At 39.0% G+C, this 16,596-nt stretch overlaps 1 protein-coding gene across 5 annotated transcripts in view; it reads left to right on the forward strand.

Moving 5' to 3' along the window:
- The window catches only part of grin2da (glutamate receptor, ionotropic, N-methyl D-aspartate 2D, a), a 408,557-nt gene that overhangs the window by 348,908 nt on the left and 43,053 nt on the right, over positions 1 to 16,596 (forward strand). The gene's annotated exons all lie outside the window — the stretch shown is intronic.

The raw sequence follows: 16,596 nt of genomic DNA on the forward strand, positions 1-16,596 counted from the left end.
TTTAAATTCACTTGTGTTTGTGATTATCTTTAGAACATGTAGGGACTTAATATTGGTATTATTGAATGTATATATAATGTGGTAACATTTAAATCTGTTGAAAAACAGCCTTCAAAATTAAATCCAGTATGAGGTCGAAGTGAACTTTAATTGAAACCTGACATTTGTATTCCAAACCCAGATTTTCCTCCACAAATCGAAGCTTAGTGTAAATTAAAGTCAGCTTGATCAGAAAGGAACTTAGTAGAGGGCCAACAAAAAGCCAATAGCCAAACACTGCTTTTAGCTTATGAGTTTGTTGAATCTTAAAACAGTGCATTAGACTCTATCTGTGCGTATGAGTGTGTTTTCTTCAGGCAGATCCATAAAAAAGGATGAAATACAAAAGTGTATTTGTATTTCTGAGAAGGGAGATTTACTGTACAGTGCATACTACTCCCAACCCAGGTCCATAAAGTCTGAAGAGATATGTGCACAATAAAAAAATAGTACACATACTTGATTTAGTTCTTAGTACATAATTCAGGGTGTATTTATTTAAGCTGCCGTTTTTCTTTTGTGTGATTTAATATGTTTTGTCTCTATCTCTCTCTCTCTTTATCTGTCTTATCTTTGTGTTTCTGAATCAAACCAAAAGACAATTTCACAGCTTTAATTTCATCACTGTTGTGTTCACAGTTTATCACGCAAGTGTTGGTACTTAGTCTAAACGTACACACATAATACAAATGTGGACACAGACCCAACTACATTTTAAAGTGATGTAGCGACTGTGTAGTACAAAGGGATAATGTTGAAGAAAATAGAGCTTTGAAATGATTGATCCACTGGTATTTTACTGCTGGTTTGGATATATCTCTAACTCTAATTTATTGCCTGAAGTGTTTACAGGAACTAAGTGTTTTTCAGTATCCAACAGGCTTGAACAGTAAAGGTTAAGGTCTTAATGAGATGATCATTCCTCTTTGCTTCAGACAGAATAGATGTGTAATGTAAACCTACAAGCAGCCCTTATCTTTGGTCAAATACAGGTTATTCGTTATTATGCTTTTTCATTATCCGTGCATAGCAAACTGACGTTATGGTGTCACAATGTTTTTAGGACACAAAACCTGAATTATGCCTGAACAATCATTGATCTGTCAGACAATTAGATAGATTTCTGGTTGGTTGAAATGTTGATCATCTGTCAGACTTTAGCTGACAAAAGATTGGTCATAAAGTCAGGTTGTGTTAATGTTGTGGGACCAACTAAAATGTTGTGGCTTAAAATCTAGTCTTGAGGTAGACCTCTTTGCAAAAAAGACACTGTAGTCTGGTTCCAGACAGAGAAAAGAGGTGCTGCAGAATGTAAACATGTCACATGGCACAAAATACAAATATGAAACTTCAAATAAGCATAATGGGGCCCCCTACAAATTAGATATTTCATTTAATCTTAATATGTAGGCCATTGACTGGGTGAAGGAGTACAACAACTGCCCTGGTAACTCACATAACCCTGTACAGTGAGTGGTAATAGATCCTCAGTTATGTAACAGGCTTTCAGTTCAGACACGCTTTTGTCTCCAACTTCAAACATAGCTTTGCATTTTAAAGCGTAGCTGACAATCTAGACTTTTAAATATGATATTCTCAATTTTTGCATTTGTCTATTTTCTTTTTGGTAAAATATATGTCAAAGTCGGCCGCTCCTAAAATAAGACCTCTTAATTTACAAACGTTCTTAGGCTAATTCCAACCATTTCCAAGCATGAAGAGATGGATAGATTAAAGAAGCAGAGGGCTGGATGAATAATATAATATGCGTGAGAGAAAGAGAGAAAACTTGTTATGTGCTGATATAAACCAAACACAAAAGAGTGAGGGCGAGGTTGAGTAGCTTCGATAGAGTGAGCGATAAAGTTCCTTCAGATATTTTCAGACGTCTTCGGTTGTTTTAATCTAAGAAGAGGCTGGTTGACATGCTGCTTTGCGGTGTGTGTGTGTGTGTGTGTGTGTGTGTGTGTGTGTGTGTGTGTGTGTGTGTGTGTGTGTGTGTGTGTGTGTGTGTGTGTGTGTGTGTGTGTGTGTGTGTGTGTGTGTGTGTGTGTGTGTGTGTGTGTGTGCATTAAACAGGCCAGATGGGACGACAACCCATTGCAAATTGACTTGTTAGCACAGAGCATTGTCTCAGGCGGCTACTCTTTAAACCCTCCATCTGTGCTGTAAACCTGCTAGTGTGATTATACACACATGCACATTCTGCTACAGTACATACTGCATGATTCTCTAAACGTTACATCACTTTAAAGTTTTTAAATAATACCTGCAAACAACCCTACAAATCTTCAAATACTTAACAGAAATAGCTTGACATTGGAGCACTTGCAATAAAAAAACAATGATTTGGAAAAACAAGAAAACATCTAATAATGTACCCACATATATAATTTACTACAACCATTATATCAACATCACATTCTAAACCAACATTATTCTGTCAGTTTTTTTTAAATCATAACATCTGAAAAATGTTTTAATGATTAAGTGTAGTTACATTGACCATCTTCCCACCAGCATATACTGTAGACCAGTGGTTCCCAAACTTTGTGTGCCCAAGGTACACCAAAGGACAAGTAAAAATCTCAAGGCACACCTATTGTGCAAAATAGCCCTTATAACACGTGTTATCACTCATATCATGTAAAATATCTGTAAATGTGCATAATTATTTACTAATGCCAAATAAAATGTGACAAAGACAACTATATTACTCATGAAATATTTATTAACGAAATATTTCAGAAATTAATTTGAAACTTTATCAAATTAGGCTTCATCAAAGCAGCAACACACTCATTTAAACCAGACAGGTCACAACATTAAAAATGAGGCAAAGGAAACTCAGCAGAAATTCAGCACAGAGAACTGTCAATGCAAGGAAGCTGCATTGTCCATGGTCCTGAACTACAAATTATAAATGTAACATTTCAGCAATCAGCATTGAAACATGTGCAATTGTAAATATTTTTGCCGACTTACAAATTAGTGAGATACATGTGCCTGTCGGGGCGCGCAGAATTTTGTAATCCTTGGTGGCACTGAGGAGAGGGCCACTCGCAAGTCCTGTTCAACAGAGAGCCGTGACCTCCTGTTGTTCTTCATGTAAACCAGAGTAGAGAACGCCAACTCCAGAGATGGGGTCGTTATATATATATTTTTTTTAAAAAGTAATATATTACACTACTTCGTTACTATCTACATAAAGTAACTCGTTACTTTACTCGCCGAGCACGTACGAACTGCGCATGCGTGAGTGGCAATAACTTTCCTTACCAGCAGGTGGCGGTAGTGTGTATTTGTCATTCAAAACAGGCAACAACCGGAAGACAGAGAAGAAGAACAGACTCCGTGATATAAACAAAAAAGCATGTGTTCTTTGCAGGTCTTTGTTGAGGTTTGACGTGGTATTTACAGCAGTGGATAACAGCTTCTGGCCTGGACACAGTTTGCACCTCACCGTCACATTCCTGTCTATTCTTCGGACGAACTCAAAATAATGCGCATACCTCCACCCCTCGAAAGTTATCGCTGACTCAGCCATGTTTATGCAGCACTGTACGTGGAGATGTGGACGCGCAAATCGCGCAGATTACGTACATATAAACCTACAAAGTACTGATATAGTACATTTTAAAATAATTATTTTTGTGTAGTTGTATATTGCAATAATAACGTATGGTTGTCACAAAATCCCACGGCACACCCGGACTTGCCTCACGGCACACCAGTGTGCCGCGGCACACCGTTTGGGAACCACTGCTGTAGATAATAATAGGATGTCTGCTTACTCAACAAATCTTGTATTTATCACATTCTCACCTGATTTGAGCATCTTTTATAATACAAATAGACTTATAATGTATTTATTTAAACAATAACTGAAGACAAACACCCACAGGATATTCAGGAAACAAGGTAAATGTATAGAAAAGCATTGCTATGTGAACTTTGTCAGCTTTATTTCAGATATTATGTAAATGTAATGCAAGACACATAATCATGAATCAAGAAAATGACTATAAAATGAACTCCATTCAAACCAAACTTGCTGAAGCAACATTATAACATAACATTCAACTTAATACTAACTTAAAGGGGACCCGTCATGCAAAATGCACTTTTGTACGTCTTTTATATATGAATATGTGTCCCCGGTGTGTCAGGGAACTCACCAAGCGTCAGAAAACACAACCCTCTCTCTTTTCCTCCATACCCAAATCTCTAAAAAAAGGGCTGCAACACAGCTGATACAGACGTTAATTGTTCTGACGTCAGAAAAGGGGTGCTCCGCCTATATGGGCAACTCTCCACCTATCAGGGGAATGAGAGGTTGGGCCACGGCCGGCCATTGCTGCTCGAAAGCGCTGGAGACGCTGTAGTACATATGCCAGGCCTGTAAGTGGCGCTGTAGTCTGCCACAAAAGCAGCGAAGAAGACTTCCCGCGCATGGTTTCCATGGTTGCCCTTCTGTTTATTCTCCGCTCTGGCTCTTTTTCTCCCTCCCCGAGGCAAGCGTTTGCTCCTGCTGCTGTAATTCAATGCAATCCCTCCCTCGCTGTAATTCTCTCCGGTTTGCCACCAGCAGATGAAAAACACCAACCTCTCCGCCTCTTCCAAGGAACGAGGGGACCGTGCGGCAGAGTTTCAGTTTGATTTTTTTTCGTCGGTCAACATGTCCGTTAAAATTTAGAAATGTGCAGGTCAAAGGTCTTCTTCGTTATTTATTGAGCTTTAAAACAAATGAATAATGACTCTATATAATAATATAAGAATAATACACGGAGGACGGAGCCTCTCTTTTCCTCCCCCTCTTCTGAGAGCCCAGCAGCTGATCTTTGAGCACGCCCCCCTCCTGCAGGGGGGCGTGGTCAGCTGCAGCTCATTTGCATTAAAGCTACGTCACAGAATCAGCCCTTGCTAAAACAGGGCTGGAAAAGAGCAAATAGAGCGAAATGAGGCATGGCTAAAATGCAGGATCTGTTTGGTATTTTGAAAAAAAAACTTCACAGACATGTTTTATATACTGTAGGTATGGCCCTACAATATATTTGTCAAATATAGCATGATGGGTCCACTTCAATATATATTTTATAACTCCAGTCAACTAATGAGCATTTGTTGATAAAACAAGAAACTTTAATTATTTGAAGCAGCAGTATGCTCATCTTATTACTGAATAAGAGAACATGCATATTTCCCAACATGTCAATTGGTAATGTGTTTTCAATATGACCCTAATGTCAATAATAATTTATGTTAACGACTATTTCCTTACCAGAACAAACACTTGGAGGCTCCTCATGCAAGCTGGTTTAAGTTTCGCCTTTTAATAAAAAGTACTTCTTCAAGATGATTTTAACACTAGAACCGCCAGAGATTTTTTTATACCTAAAACCGCCACCGTGGTCAAATTGACCCGGTATTAGAATGCATTGATTTTCAAGGTAAAAGTATTGCTTTAAAAAGTAAAATGGTCCTGTGGTATTGGTATTTTGACAAGCAATTTTGTTAAATTGTGTTGTTTATTAACGCTATAACGTAGCGTTACGTGAGGCGGTTGTCGTTGTTGGGTGAAAAGCAAACAGCGCGCTCCTTCACTACATACTGTCGCTATCAATATATCTATCTATCTATCTATCTCTCTCTCAATCTATCTCTCAATCTATAAGGAACCGCAGTAGACAAAAGGTGTTGCTATAGCAACACGTCATGTTTGTTTACATGCAAAATCAATAGAGTGGCGAAGTCACGCCCATCTACTTCCGCCCCATGGGACCTTATTTCTGAAAAATTATGTATTGAAGTCAATGGAGAGAGAAAACGTATCTTTCGATCCCGTTTGAATTGTGCCATTAATTACACATATGATGTTTGTCAATCTTAAAAAAATATTTCCATGTCAAAAAAGTCACAGTTTGTCTTAAAACTGTTGAAATATAAGACTATGGAAAATACGCAACTAGAAAGACTACAAATCCCAGAGTCGCGTACATTAACGTTACACATTACACTCGTGTTACTCACTGAAACCTTGTATAGCCGGTCCCGCATGCTGGCTCATACGGAACCGACTAACTACCCTTGTGTATGTACAGTTCTCAACATGGCCAGACTTGTAGTGATTTTCACCTCTTTTAATACTTTTCACTTCATTCTGAAAGAAAGAGGTGAAATGTGCTGACGTATGCAAGACCAGAGTTGTAGTTCATTGAGCACTTCACACAAACAAATGTGTTACTTCACAGTTTTACGACACATTTTAATTTTTTTGACTTGCAAAATTATCTTTTAAATTGACAAACATCATATGTGTAATTTGTTGCACAATTCAAACAGAATCAAAAGATAATCTTTCTCTCTCCATTGACTTCAATACATGATTTTTCCGAAATAAGGTCCCATGGAGGTCCCTGGGAAGGGGAGGGACTTCGCCACTCTATAGCGCGAAAAGGGGTGGGGTCAATATGACCTGCTGTGCGGAAATAGGTATAAATGGCAATTTTTGTTGCCGATTTCTTCAATCTGACTTCATATTGACAATTGTTAACAACATAGGGCGCTACATAACACACTTTCAGAAAAAGTCACGGACTAGGAGACTTTAATATTTTATTGAAAAAAAATGACATACAATAAAAAACAGCTCTGGGTCAAATTGACCCGATTGGCGGTTCTAGTGTTAAACGAGTGTGCTTCAGGAGTTGAATTGTTTTCTCCCCCTTCATAGACCTGACCTTTTCATCCCACTCCTTAAGAGATCTATTTCATACTTACAGCGCTGCAGTAGTACATCTATCCATCTGTCAGAGGAGATTTAAGAGACCATCTGAAACACATCATGGTTGGACAAAAGAGAAATACTCCCAAGGACGTTTTATCATAAGACCGCCATGACATGGGGCAGACAGTGACTAATCTGTAGCTATGCAGGTTGTGTTTGTGTTCGTTTTTTAAAGCAGTTTTGAGGTATTACCAATTCAATTATTCCTTTAGTCTGAATATGTCGGCCTTTTAATGGGTTAAGTAGTACAACAGCCCTGATGACTCACCTTACCCTGTACAGTGTGTTGTAATGAATCCTCCGTTATATAACATGCCTATAGACCAATGGTTCCCAAACTTTTTGTGCCCAAGGCACACCAAAGGACAAGTAAAAATCTCAAGGCACACCTATTGTGCAAAATAGCTCTTATAACACGTGTTATCACTCATATCATGTAAAATATCTGTAAATGTGCATAATTATTTACTAATGCCAAATAAAATGTGACAAAGACAACTATATTACTCGTGAAATATTTATTAACGAAATATTTCAGAAATTAATTTGAAACTTTATCAAATGAGGCTTCATCAAAGCAGCAACACACTCATTTAAACCAGACAGGTCACAACATTAAAAATGAGGCAAAGGAAACTCAGCAGAAATTCAGCACAGAGAACTGTCAATGCAAGGAAGCTGCATTGTCCATGGTCCTGAACTACAAATTATAAATGTAACATTTCAGCAATCAGCATTGAAACATGTGCTATTGTAAATATGTTTGCCGATTTATAAATTACTGAGATACATGTGCCTGTCGGGGCGCGCAGATTTTATTAATCCTTGGTGGCACTGAGGAGAGGGCCACTCGCAAGTCCTGTTCAACAGAGAGCCGTGACCTCCTGTTGTTCTTCATGTAAACCAGAGTAGAGAACGCCAACTCCAGAGATGGGGTCGTTACTAAAAAAATGTAATATATTACATATTACTTTTTAAAAAAAAAGTAATATATTAAACTACTTCGTTACTATCTACATAAAGTAACTCGTTACTTTACTCGTTACTTTACTCGCCGAGCACGTACGAACTGCGCATGCGTGAGTGGCAATAACTTTCCTTACCAGCAGGCGGCGGTAGTGTGTATTTGTCATTCAAAACAGGCAACAACCGGAAGACAGAGAAGAAGAACAGACTACGTGATATAAACAAACAACAAATAGCGTGTGCGGTAGCTTCACCTTAGCATGTGTTCTTTGCAGGTGTTTGTTGAGGTTTGACGTGGTATTTACAGCAGTGGATAACAGCTTCTGGCCTGGACACAGTTTGCACCTCACCGTCACATTCCTGTCTATTCTTCGGACAAACTCAAAGTAATGGGCATACCTCCACCCCTCGAAAGTTATCGCTGACTCAGCCATGTTTATGCAGCACTGCACGTGGAGATGTGGACGCGCAAGTCGCGCAGATTACGTACATATAAACCTACAAAGTACTGATATAGTAAATTAAAAAATAATTATTTTCGTGTAGTATATTGCAATAATAACGTATGGTTGTCACAACGTTTGGGAACCACTGCTATAGACTAGTACAGACACGCTTTTGTCTCTGCCATTGAAGGGTTCACACACTCATGGCTTTCCATTTTTAAGCACAGCTGACAATCTGATTTTTGAATATGACATTCTCAGTATCCAAATGCTTGGTAACTAAAAGGCACCAAGAGGAAAAGAAAAAGGCAAAACTAGGGTAAACTCTAGGGCCACCACTCGTTTGAGAAACTTTCGTCCACATACGACAAGGGGAGCTTTAGAGCTGCTGGTCGAAGATAATAAAATAACTATATTCAACAATTTTTTCTTTTACACTTCATACTTCAAAAGATACATTTTTACATCGCATCTAATACAATAACAAAGAACCCTAGACAAACAAGTTAATCAGTCCATCTCTGAACATCCATGTTACAAAAGTCAAAGGAAACGTACCTTATTTATTTTACATCAGACGCATTTTGCACATAGAAATATATGGGAATACATTAACAGTTTAATGGCCACCCCAGATTTCTGAAGAATTGTTCAGATTTGTGTGTTCACAACTCAAGATTAAGGCAAACATTTCCTTTGTTGGTGACAGGAGCAAGAATAGGGCCATGCACCAGGCTTTACTTTTGTTAGATAATGAAGTGTACATCTAGAAACCTAAAAGCAGTGTGATGTATTTACTCCAGATTCATCTTCCTGCATGTTAAAGCTCATCTGAATAAAGTTGAACCTATCCTACTATGCTTTTCACACTGAGTGGCATCCTATGTTGTCTCCGATGTTGTAATTGGTAGATGAAGGAAAACCAAAATGTGTTGCAATTGCCTGATTGTATGACTTTGGAACCTACTGTTGATCGATAAAAACCAAATTGACATAACATATTCAACTTGCAAATACAGTAAATGCAAATAAGTCACCACAACTAACTAAAACCCAATATTTAAAAATGATCTGAACAGCAGCTCTGATATCATTCCTTTCTTTAGCTTTTCAGTCACATGATCTCCCATCAAGCCCTTGGAAGTGGTCAGTTTTGGGAAATGGATACATTTTCTATGACTGTTTCAATATTTAACAGCCTCCATTTCTTCGTTGACATTCTGTAACAATGTATGCAACCAGAGAGTTTGAGTATTATGTCTGGTATTCCAGCCGAGACAGCAATTCTGGCTTTGTTTTCAGCTATTTGAGTCTGTCTGTGTGTCATCATCGCAAAGCCTACTGTAGCAAGAACAACCACAGAAGTCCTTTGCAGTACTTTGTAAGGTGTAAACATTCCTGTCTTTCATGACAGTCAACGCATTGAAGGGGCCATTGCCCACCCCCATGACCCTACTTCGAGCCCCAACGTTTAGACCCTGGCCAGATTTATAGGGCAGGTGTGGCTGAAAGTTAGAGTGGTTGTAGGAACATTTGTGAAGTTGGGTGATTCAATTCCCAGAACGTGTCAATGTGTTCTTGGGCAAGATACTTTATCCTAAGGTGCTCCCAATGGCATGGCCAATGGTGTGTGTGTGTGTGTGTGAGTGTGTGTGAATGCTAGTTTCCCTTTGAAGGTCGCCCTTTTATGGCATTCTGTGCCTCTATGAGTGTGTATGAATTGGTTAATGATGTCTTGTATGTATAAATATGCTTTGAGGATTGTAGAGAGTTGTTCAAACTGGAAAGGTGCTATGTAAATGCTGTCCATTTACCATTTGGCGTCACAAAACCATGAAGTTAATGATAAAAGACAAGAGAAGTGTTAGTGTTAAAATGGACACCAAGGTGGCATTGTCAAATACTGCTGCAGGTTGAACCTGGCTTACTAGCATTTCTTCTAAAGAGATGACTAACAATGGCAAATATTTGAAACACAAATGCTTCAGAGTGAAAGCAAGTTTTGACACACTGCTCATTCCTTAATATTGCAGTATTTGTGAAATGTTCACAAGAGCGTGCCGCCTTTTTTCATTTTTTGGACAAATTAAACTGATTTAGTTTGGCCGGAATTCTACATTTGAAATACTGAAATATTAATTTTCTGAATGAATTAGTAGTTTCCTCTTAATCCTTGAAACAATTATTTTATAGTTTGTTAGATTGAAAAATTAAACATCTCCATTTCTTAAACTAGCTTTAACAATTATAGCTTAATCAATCCTCCAACACCGGAATACACTCAGTGAATAAGAAGATGAGACAGAAGGAGAAACACAGAGACCCAGACAGACCCCGGAGCTGTAGAGCGAGGCGTGACACAAATCCTAAGCCTCCATGATAACAAACACTTAAACTGTCAGGGGACCCAGTAAAGAGGGACGTGAAAATGTAACAAGTGAGCAGAAGTAAAGGTAGAGTGTGTGACGTGTGTGTGGGGGGGGGGGGGGGGGGGGTGCAAGAGATTTTATTACCTCCATTAAGAGGTTATGCTTTAGGTTTGTTTTGTTTGTTTAACTGTCTGTCAGCAGGAACAGTCATGTACTTGTTTGTTTTGATTCACCTTTTATTGCAAGATAGGGCATTTGGCTTTGGTTGGTTTACTCTGTTGAAATCCATGTTAGTGGGTCCAAAAAACAAAGAAGTAAATATGAAACTAAGTTTGGGCACTACCATGTATTGTCTGTTTCTATAGTGTGTATTTGTCTTATAATAATAACTTTAATTTATATAGCGCCTTTCATCAACCCAAGGTCGCTTATAATGAACATATCAAGAGATATAACTTTAACCCTTTCGAAGTGGGTTTTTATTTCATTTAAGTCTATTGTAAAAAAAAAAAAAATTCTGTATTGAGTTGTACTAAGCTCTATAATTCATTCCATTTGTTGTTAATTGCGGTTATTAAAAACCATGATGGATATGGCCAAACACAAGGCTTCAAAAGTATTGTACACATAACCGTCACAATGACTGTATCCATTTATATATTCAGTCTATGATCACTATTCCCCCTGGCTGCTATAGTGATCCATGGTCCCTACACACTACAGTCACGGTCAGAGGTTGACTCGTATAAAGAACATTCAAAGCCTTCAGACTACTCGAGAGTATTTGCAGAGGCGAGACATATAAAAACATATTTCAAACTGTCAGCTGCTACGATCACACAGATTTAAAAAAAAAAAATGAACATTTTGTCTCCTGATATGGTGTACTGTGGTTATCAAGTTTTGACAAAGTGACTGCAGTGACTTTTTATGCTTCCCCCCCCCCCCCGACACATTTTTGCTGTTTTCACCCAATTTCACATTCATAGCAATCCGACTGCCTCACAACATATGCCAAAGATCTTCCACTAATAAGACACTTCCATTGTTTTGTCATTTAAGATTTCTTTCTAGGGAGCAAACATACTTTGTTTCAACAGGGGGAGGACATTTAAGATAAAGTAGAACATGTGCTTGACAGTGTTAGAAATACCATACAAATGTATTTTATGGCAGTATTTGCTAGGAAAGAGTGAGTGATAACATTTCAGTGGGAGGTGTTTGAAGCAACTGTAACCTCTTTCTTTATTACCAACACTTTCAAACCAAAATCAACGAAAAAACTACGTTTCTGTGGTTTCATCAACACCTCATGAAGCGCTTCAGCCAGACTAAACTACTTATTGACATACTCCTATGCATTTGTCATCCAGGTGTAAATTAGATCAAATAATATATGCACATGGTATTTGCATGATAGACACATCAGCTGCATACGATGGGAACAGTGGCTGTCATATGTTCCACATGGAAACTTTAATGGGATCCATTTTCAAAGTCTTAATTGAGACTACCTCACTCTAATTTCCTGGCATGATGACATTATTATGTAAATGTTAATGTAGCTAGTGACATATCATACATTACTGTGTCCTTGTCCTGCACAACTCTGGTTCTCACTACGGAGAGAACCTTCACAGTGTGGTTATTCTTCCCTTTAAAAAGGGCTTTCCATCACGAGCCGACCGTGTTAATGCTACTCCCAGCGCCCCGAGTATGAAGGTCAACAGTCTGCATCCCTGGACCTGCTGGGACAAGTTGGCAAACTAAATGAATAAGTAATGCTGTCACTTTACACGGCAAATTGCAGCTTAAATGCCCCTTAGGAAGGGCACGTAAACCTCATTACCCCAACCTTAACCCCATGTGCCCCAGTGGATCTGCTTACTGGAACCAGTATAGACTGTGGTGGTGTGTGCAAATGTATAATGGGTCGTCATTGACATACTGTAGAGCAGGGGTCGGCAACAGGCGGACCGCGGTCCGGATGCGGACCCAGACGCCCACCTATACGGACCCGGACCTATAATCAATACATTAATAGGGGATTTCAATTTTGACGGGGCGATTCTATTTTAACCGCTGCCGACAGGGGGGCGAAAGAGACGAGTGAGCGATACAGAAGAAGAGACGAGAGCGCGGCAGAGAGGAAAGTGAGAGAAGAGAATAATTAGCGATACAGGGAGAGAAGACGGAGAGGAGAGTGAACAAGCGAGTTAGCGGTAGACAGGGAGAGACAAATAATTACACATGGCGCTATTCAAGAAGAGGAAAGTGGACAGTGAGAAGAACAGAGCTTTTAACCCTGAGTGGACTCATTCATTAATGTTCATCCTGCCCACTGGGAGCACAGAACCAGTGTGTCTCATTAAAAGTGCCAAAATGCCACTATGAGACAAAACACAAAGTGTTTGACCAAACATTCCCTCTCAAGTCAGAACCGAGGTCACAAAAAATAAGCAGTCTCAGAGCCCAATATGATCAGTCCACCTGCATCAAAATTCAAACTAAATATGGTTCCAGGGCAGGCTAACCGAGGCAAACCAATGAGCACCTGCATGTGTGTATGAGAATGGCCCTGACACCATTTCAGCCCAGATTTAAACTCCTGGCAGGACAAGCTCCAGCTCAATTCTCGCACTGAATTAAAACAAAGTGAGTGAGGGACTGCAATATAAGAGGGAAAGAAAGATAAACTTTAAAACTGTTCAATTGTTATGATGTGTAAACACTGATATTGTTCTATAATCGGCTGAAACTGTTAAGTCATGATGTGAAACGGTTAACAAAGAAAAAGGGAAACTCAAGCTGCTGCTACACTTTATTTTATTTATCTCAAATTAAGCACTTTTAAGATGCACATATTTTCAAAAGCTATTTTATTTATTTTCTCCTATTTTATTTTTAAATGCAGCCCGAGAGGAACATTACACATATCCACAGTATTTACTGTATATCTGTATAGTTCAATGTTCATTGACAATAAATATTGTTGTTTATGAATTGTACTTTCTTTATTTGATTGGCAGTCAGTTGTTGATTACATGCAGACGTTGATAAAGCTACAGCTACTTCAATATATATCACACTAATTCATAAAGCAATTTAGACATTTTGATGTTCCGGACCTTTGCATGGGGAGATTTACTCTACCTGGATCTCGTTGAATTTTAGTTGAATACCCCTGCTGTAGAGCATATGTCTCCTTTTGACAGTCCTTGGTTAAATATGTCCTAAATGAATACATATAGCTGCTGGGACTCAATGAGAGAGTGCATGAACAGAATAAAACAAGTCTGACATCGCCTTGAAAAAACGACACGCAGCTGCTTTACACTCCTCGCCGTCAGAGTAAAAGACAATACATCAAACTGGTCCTCTTGTGTTTACAGTGCAGCAAGTCATTATTTACACACTTCAACTGAAAAGCCAATATTACATTTCACCACAGGGATATCCAGTATCACTATGCAAGGAGATTCAATCTAACTGACAGTCATTTTACTCAGATGCAAAATATAAACAGACTCCACCTGTCGAGACAAACATGAGCAAACAAATATGCCTGAGGACCAGAGAGGATGTAGCAATGGGATATCAGTCGGGGGGAAGGTTCAAACCACTCTTCAACCTTCACAATTATTTATTTTTTAAGGTCATTTTTGATTTAAGCCTTAATTTAAGCAATAGATTTGGGATTGCAGACCTGATTCGAACCTGCAAAATCTAACCTTGGTACATGACCCCTCGACATAATTACCCTAACCGCACATCTGTAGTCTCTGTCTGCATCTTGCCCGGCTCTTTCATTGTTTAACTTATATTGTGTGCATAATATAAGTTAAACAATTAAATATGACCAATTAATATAATACCATACATTTTAATAATTGCTGGAAACATTACCTTTTGAATAAAAAAGAGATTTTTTCACAACTTATTTGTGCTGTTTAGTAAACTTGGCTGTGATATTTGGTGAGAAAAATGCTTGGCAAGACAAAATAAAACAACCATCTATTTAAATCACTTTCATGTCACTTTCCTTTGGCTGCAGTGAACAAATGCTTTGAGAAAAAGAAGCTTTGAAGAAAAAATCTGTGATAGTGAGCACTTCTCCTTTGCCGAGATAATCCATCCCACCTCACAGGTGTGGCATATCAAGATGCTGATTAGACAGCATGATTATTGCACAGGTGTGCCTTAGGCTGGCCACAATAAAAGGCCACTCTGAAACGTGCATTTTTGCTTTATTGGGGGAGTCTGGGGGGTCCGAAAACCAGTCAGTATCTGGTGTGAGGGGTAGGGTTAGGGGTAGGGTAATGTGAATCGAGTGGCCTGTGTTCGTCGTCCATAACATACGCCTGCCCATACCATAACCCCACCACCACGGGGGGCCACTCAATCAGCATCTTGATATGCCACACCTGTGAGGTGGGATGGATTATCTCGGCAAAGGAGAAGTGCTCACTATCACAGATTTTTTCAGATTTGTGAACAATATTTGAGAGAAATGGTTATTTTGTGTTTATAGAAAATGTTTTAGATCTTTGAGTTCATCTCATGAAAAATGGGAGCAAAAACAAAAGTGTTGCGTTTATATTTTTGTTCAGTGTATACATATTTCACAATACAAATATTCAAAAATAGAGATTGTACAGTTGGTGAAAATTACGAAGAAATTTGATTTCAAGTCTTGGTTCTTCTGATGTCTAAACTTCATAATGTTGAATAAAAATGAAACATAACTAACTATTTCTCCTCAGACAATGTACAACTTGGACGTGCACTGCCACACTGCAGTTGTATTTATTTTGGCAATCAAACTATATAAGAAACACAAAGAGCACATCATCAACTACTTTTGAAAATTGAAATCATTATTCCAATTCATGCTGCCAGTCACCTAGCAACACTTGACCTCTACCAGAATAGCTTTATTTTTCCAGTTAAAGCCCCTATTGTATTTGAGTTGACATCAGTCTACCTTTCGTTTTAATTGATTGAAGGATGTCACAATATGGCTGGGAGAGGTAATTCTTGAGGTTTACAAAAAGACAGTCGGTGAGAGTTCGTTTGAATAAAAATAACCTATTTTCCGAAGCATCATTTTATGTTTTAACATTTTAATATTGCAGTTTTCCGATTGACCCCCTAATGAGAATATTGTCTCTTTATCTAGATGATTCCATAATTTCTTAACCTAAATCTGATTTAAAAAATAAACATAAAACAAGCATGAAATGTCAAAACATGTTTCTGCACCTGTGATATGGTGTACTGCTGCAAACATAAAAGCTGCAGCCTCTCCGCCCTCATGGCACTCAGTTTGAAAGCCCAGCATTAAAAGCATATTAACCCTGTCTGGCAGTAAGTGTAATGGATAAATCCAGAGCCTCTCCACCTGCTCCCTCAATGTACTCCTCTCTGCGGGGGAGCGTCAGCTAAAAGCCTCACATGTAAGCAGTGCTCTTCGGTATGCAGCACGTAGTCTCACGCTGGATGTAACACTGTGAGACGAAGGTGTTGATGAGTGGACCTGGCTGCTCAGCCCGGCTCTGCAGTGGGCTTTGATTAGCGCTACAGCTGTCGGTTTTGGCAGGAAATCCCTCACTAATTTGGCAAATCTCACAAGTGTCTGCTGGTTTCCTCAGCACCCATAGTAGAGAACATCTCGTCCAGTCTTCGCCTATATACTTTTAAGTATTTTGTCTGCTGATGGGCTTTATGATGCAGTGATGATATGATGAGTGACCTTCCAGAACGCTTAACCAACCAACCAATGAATCAATCTATATATATCCCAAAAACACGATGAGAGGTTGCGCTAGACTTTTTCGCTGCCCGTCATTTTGACGGACAGGATCGTAAAACTTCCGGCAAAATCCAGAATTACCCGTCGGCCTTTACACAACTCTGACGAGATGAGGGGGGGGAAGCATGCTCGTGAACTGTCAACGGGGGGGGGGGGCAGTTCACATGCGCCGTGTTA

This window comes from Gymnodraco acuticeps, unplaced genomic scaffold (genome assembly GCF_902827175.1).
Source record: "Gymnodraco acuticeps unplaced genomic scaffold, fGymAcu1.1, whole genome shotgun sequence".
Classification (NCBI taxonomy): domain Eukaryota; kingdom Metazoa; phylum Chordata; class Actinopteri; order Perciformes; family Bathydraconidae; genus Gymnodraco; species Gymnodraco acuticeps.